Source organism: Pimephales promelas, chromosome 21 (genome assembly GCF_988280905.1).
Source record: "Pimephales promelas chromosome 21, fPimPro1.hap1.1, whole genome shotgun sequence".
Lineage (NCBI taxonomy): Eukaryota > Metazoa > Chordata > Actinopteri > Cypriniformes > Leuciscidae > Pimephales > Pimephales promelas.
Genome location: NC_142789.1, coordinates 3,816,133 through 3,822,268, shown reverse-complemented (window position 1 = coordinate 3,822,268; position 6,136 = coordinate 3,816,133).

Below are 6,136 nucleotides of genomic sequence, written 5' to 3'. Positions count from 1 at the left end.
CAGAGAGATAAACAGTGGTGTGACATGGGCTCTTTTGGGTTCGCTGATAAGTAGAGACACGTTCTGAGTCATTTTGATTGCACATGTTGGAAGTCCAGCCAGAAGTGCAATGCAAAAGTCTAGACTAGAAATGACAAGGACCTGGACAAGAAGTTAGGTTGCATTTTCAGTTAGGAGGCGCTGGATCTTCCTGATGTTGTACAGTGCAAATCTGCATGATGGTGCTGTCGTAGCAATTTGGTCTTTGAAGGTCAGCTCGTCATCAAAAATGTACCCAAAATTCCTAGCTGCACTGGATGGGATTATTGTTGCTGAATGTGGATTATGTTTTGTGACTGTATGGCTCTCCCTACACCTTCTTGTGTCGTCTGCCCTTATCCCCGAGTACAACATCATCTCAGACCTTCTCCCTAGTCTGTCCCCTCTCCTCATCATGCCTGCTGCTGGACCAAGAGCAAGAGCCCATGTCAGCCATGAAGCCAGAGCCCACTTTCAGTATGGAGGAAGAGCCTGTTGCCATGTCCATCTCAGAGACAGTCTTTCACCATAGATGAAAGTTGAGCCTGCTGCCATGCCGACTATTGAAACGGGCAAGTAAGGGGCTGTTAATAGATTTTCACGCTAAACCAGTTCCCACCTTAGTTTCGAACCTCGAACTTCATCCTCTTCTGGCACCATCTGACTGGATTGATGTCCCAGTCCTGTCCGAAATCCTTCCTCTTGCGGTGTTTCTGTCCAGCCTTCAAGCTCCTTAATCCCAGCCACATTGGCTGACCCAAGTTTTCTCATCATGACCCTAGATGTCACCAAAATCCCTCACTGGTTATGCTCCATGGCTCATCCCTTTCCGTTGGTTCCACCTGGCTCTGTGGGTCCACCTTGGGCTTCCCAGTCCTCAGCTACTCCTAAATGCTCGGATTCATTGGCTCCACCATAGGCCTTACAGCCCATGGTGCCACCTCGTCCCATTGACCCATTCCCGTCTCCCTTGTTCGTCATGCCTCAGGCTCTGCCTGGCTTTCCTTGTCCCTCTAGATCTATCTTCTTCAGGTCAACCCTTTCTCAAAGGTAAGATAAAGTTTACCAAGGACAATCAACTCTTTCCCAGAGGCAAGAAGCCTCCAAATTACATTTTTATTTCACACCCTTAATAATGGTTTGATATCTACTCTGGTCTTTTACAGGAATCTGTTTGAGGGAAATCCCCTGACTTTACAAATTCTGCTGCAATTGTTTTCTTTAGGTTGAACAAAATATTTCATCATCCCCCCTATTATTTATTTCCACCCTACTGTCTTTTCTCAGAGTGCAATTCCACAAGTTAGCCCCTTCCATCTTCTGCCTAAGGACCAGTAATGGTCCACTTTTTCAATAACAAATGGTTGCCTTGCATTCCGGAAGAGGTCCCAGCCAAACTTTACTGCCAACAATATTTAGGGCAGTGTAAAAGACTCCACCTCCCTAACTAAACATTCTATGGGGTCAAACAAATAATAGACAAATCAATAATGTGTGTTAAGGTTGTCATGGTTATTTAGAATACATCAGTGATTTAGACTTTTTCCATTTATTAGATGCTTAATCAGTTTTTGATGCACTGGTTCTCCCATGGTGCCAGATGAACTCCACACATTTCTAGTAGCCTGGAGCGCTATCTGGGGTGCTCTTGCTCTTACCTCATCTACGTCAAAGTAGTCTGAGGTGGTATCTGGTGGAGCTCCCTCGTTGGAGCAGACAGCGGGATATTAACCCACCAGTAGAGTATGCTCTTGCTGCTAAGCACTGAGTTTGTTGATTCTTTCCTTCTCAGTCTCTGGCCATCATACTACACTTAAAATGTATCTAGCTTCTAATTAAAATAGACTCAGGCAATAAATTATATTTATTATGCAAAATAAATAAATTCAAACCTTGTTCTTATCATCCCCTTAAAGGGATGGTTCACTTTGAAATTAAATTTGATATGTTTTAGCTTACCTCAAGGGCATCTAAGATGTTGGTGTCTTTGTTTCCACAGTATTTTCAATTTTGACATTTTTCGGTTGTCTGTCAGTCATATAATGCCGTTTTAGGGAGTCCACCTCAAAGAGCATGCAAAGTCCAAATTAAACATGATTTAATGACTTGGAAATGTAAGTACACATTGATGGCCTAAGACACGAAACGAGCGGTTTGTGTGAGAAAACGAACAGTATAGTTTTTTACCTCTTGTTAACAGCGTCGAACTGATCTGAATCAGATGTCCAACTGAACCGAACTGAACCGTCTCCAGACGTTACGCCGGAAGTGATCTCTCGCGCATCTACGTCACGCATTGTTTACACGGAGATTTCGGAAGTTTTACCTTTCACTAAACATATTTAGATATACGGGAAATCGCAATGGAAGACTATTTCGATATACACTAAATTAAATTATATTAATTGAAAATGGGCGGTACTTGTTAGTTCCCAGCATGCTTTGCATATGGTTGAATTAAGAGAGAATACATGTTAAAATTAAGTGTTATTTTATATGTTTTTAAGAAAATAAGAAAAGGGGAAGAATTGGTAGTGCGTAATTGTGTTTAATGTTAAACTACATTGTAATGATTGAACCATTTAAATTACAGTAATTTAAATGGTTCAGCAATAAACCATTTGGTTAGGTTGAAGACTGATTCAGCATTATTTACATCATTGGCAGATAAAGCAAGTGAATCTTATTATTTAAGATGCTTAAAAGTGCTATTAGTAGCTAATAGATGACTATAGTCTAGAAATTGATTATGACACTAAATTATATAGCATTGGATGAATGAATTTATGAATTTGAATACCTGAATCATATAACGGAGCCTTTTTAAATTCACGGACACTATTTAATTAAGCTGTGCCAAACCATGGTAAATAAGTTGAATCAACCTTAATGAATTATGTTGACCCAACATTAGTATTAAATTGGAATAACATTATTGCATAATGCTGAAATAAAGCAAGTTAATCATGTGGAATTCCTTTCCATGTTTTTTTTTTTATGTTCATTCAAAGAGTTGAGTGTTAATGTCACTCATTGATCAGCTCTACCAAACTTGGATGTCTTTTTTTCCAGTAATAAATAAACACTGTTAAGTTGTTAGATTGATACTGTGAAGCAGCTTTGATACAATCTTTATTGTGAAAAGCACTATATAAATATATTTGACACATAGCACACTCAATATCACACACTTTTTCAACATTTAAACAAACAGTGGACAAACTCGATGCAGATGCACCCACAGATGCAGACCTTTCCTGTGTGGGACATGCCGTAAGGTGATATTCGCAGGGTTTTTTTCACACTTAAACTTAAGTGGTTTTTTACACCTCTTTCAGGTGTTTTCACACATGTGAGTCATTGACTGTTGTCCAGTCTCACAAGACAAATAATCAACCGCAGCTTCAAAAACAAGTGCAATATTATTATATTATTTAGTATCATAAATTATTATTAATTAGTAATTATTTATTAGCAATAAATGAGCCTGCAAAATGTTAAACAGGAAAACCACTCTTAACATGTTGTTACAAAAGTCATAAAATTGCAACAAGGGCGCGCACTGTCCTCCAGTCACCTGTGAGCAGAACAGGTTTGGAGATGGAAAAGGAGAAAAAGTGATGTGAAGGAAAATTATGGTAACACATAGTCGGAATTTGGCCAAGCACTGAGTCATGAACATGCAGCGAAACGTATATAGCAAGACACTTAACCCAGTTGCTAGGAGTGCGACCTCTGACATATATAGCTTGTAAGTCGCTTTGGGTAAAAGCGTCAGCTAAATGAATAAATGTAAATATATAAATAAAGAAGGGACCACAGTAATTGCTCCAGTATTATCCTCTTTTCTTTGGCTGCCGGTTCAGTACAGGATCGATTATAAGATTTTATTAATAGTTTTTAAAGCACTGCATAACATGTCCCCAAATTACATTGCTGAGCTCTTACGTATCAGGTAGGACATGAAGATCAACAAACCAATTTTTGCAGCCTGTCCCCTATTCTAAAAATAAGTCAAAGGGTGACCGAGCTTTTTCAGTTGTGGCTCCCAAGTTGTGGAACATGCTGCGTCCCAATTCGCTTACTTATACTACGCCCTAAAAGTATGTACTCTTTTTGTGAAGAAAAAGTACATACTTTTGAGTGTGTAGCAAAAGAGTAGGCAAGCTTTGGGACATACTATCACGTAATCTTTAACGGACAGCTCTGTCGCGTGCTGCGTGCATCCTGTCACCGTAAACTGCCCTGTCAATCATCTTGTCACAGTTAAAATCCTCCATTCTGTCTAATGTGATTTCCTACCGTTTCGGAGAGCACGTTCATCTGCCAGTTGTGGGTCTTTCATGCTCTCCTCGTGTTTGCAATTTGAATAACCTATAATGATGCATTTAAAACGTAATGGCTGTCTTTACAAAAGTTCACAATGCTGCTGCAAATGCAATATAATGTGGACAACATTGAATAAATTCATTTTCGTCAGGTCAGATACTGATAATTAATCACTCAAAGCTCTTTATCTAAACCTCTCAACACAACCGCGGGGACTCGCGCGTCCTCCGTATCGACTACGTGTCTGTAGTTTTTTAACACTTTTTACTCGTGTTTGTAGTTCTAACCGAATCCTCGTCCAACGCGCAATGGTTTGTGGTCAATATCAGCCGTTAGAGTGTGCATCGATCTACACTTCGGATTCTGACCGGAAAAAGTAGACCATCCGGGTATCTTTGAAACACTCATTTCAACATACTACGATTTGGGACGTAGGCTACTAATTCTGTTTTCGAATAGCCGACTATTTAGGACGGATAGTATGCGAATTGGGACGCAGCAACAGTCTTCCTCTTCCAATTTATTGCAACACCAAGTAACTTTTCCTCTGCGGTCACCCTACAGGTTGGAAGAGGAATTGTACATTACCGCTGTAAATAATTTACCTTACTGCTGCACGCACACTCGCTGTTTATCCAGAACCGGCTTTGGAATGAATGATGTCCACTGACAAGGTCGAGTATGATGCATGATTTCATGAAAGTATGATGTATTGCGACATCAGAAACAAAGAAAAACAAAATAATGACTATTGTAACGCTTGACGTAAACAAGTCAAATTTGTGGTTTTCTTAATAAGTCCCATTAGAACTACAGAAACGCGACCCGATCTGGCAATCTTACATTTCGTGGTCATAGCAGATAAAGGACCGCAAAGTGGATCCAGAAATACCTTTCACCCTGTTACAACTTAATGAACCACTGGAACGATTTTGGAAACATTGTTTTAAGGTTAAAAAAAAAAAAAATCTTACTAAGTGTTGCTTTGAGTCTCATTTGAAAACGTACTCGGTTACAGACTTAACCTTGGTTAGCATTGAGTATTGAGTAACTATATGCTGTGGGAAAACTCCTTTTCTCGAGAATATTGAAGCCATTATTGTAAAAGGCAGTGCAGCAGAACGTCTAGCTGCTCATTGGCTGTGCTGTGGCAACTACACAAACCTATGGCGACAGTAGATCTTCCCATTTGTCTGACTGTGCTATTCAAGTTTCACAGTTTGTTGTTTTATCATTTGCATCAAAAGCCTGCTTGGTTAAAATGTTGGTGTCATGCCAACAAAATCCATACTGACTATATACTCATCTTTCTTTAAAGGTATCCACAAGTTTCCTACGCCCCATGAGGCCTTGCGTCAAAAGTGGGCGCGACTTCCGGTTGGAAGTAAACAAAGCGCGATTTGACATGCTTGACACTCGTTCATTCAACAGTTGACAGTCATTCAAGTTATAGCGATCCAAACTAGCTAACGATGTGGGAACACAACCTCAACGAAATTAAAAAGGGTGAAATAACAGTACCTTTACCCTCCGCAGTAGTTGATTGGGAGTATTATAATAACATTATTAATAATCAATACTCATCAAGGCATGGTGACAGACAGTTGTGTGAGCTGGCAAACAATTAAAATAAAAAATACACACTTAGTCATTGTGCTTTGGAGTTTATTCAAAATTATAAATGAATGTGCTTCTTGAATACATTACTGGCACATTTGGTATTCTGTCAACACAGGCTTTGATCCTGAGTTTAGGTGTAACATCAGTAGCGAACAGCCAATCACATGCT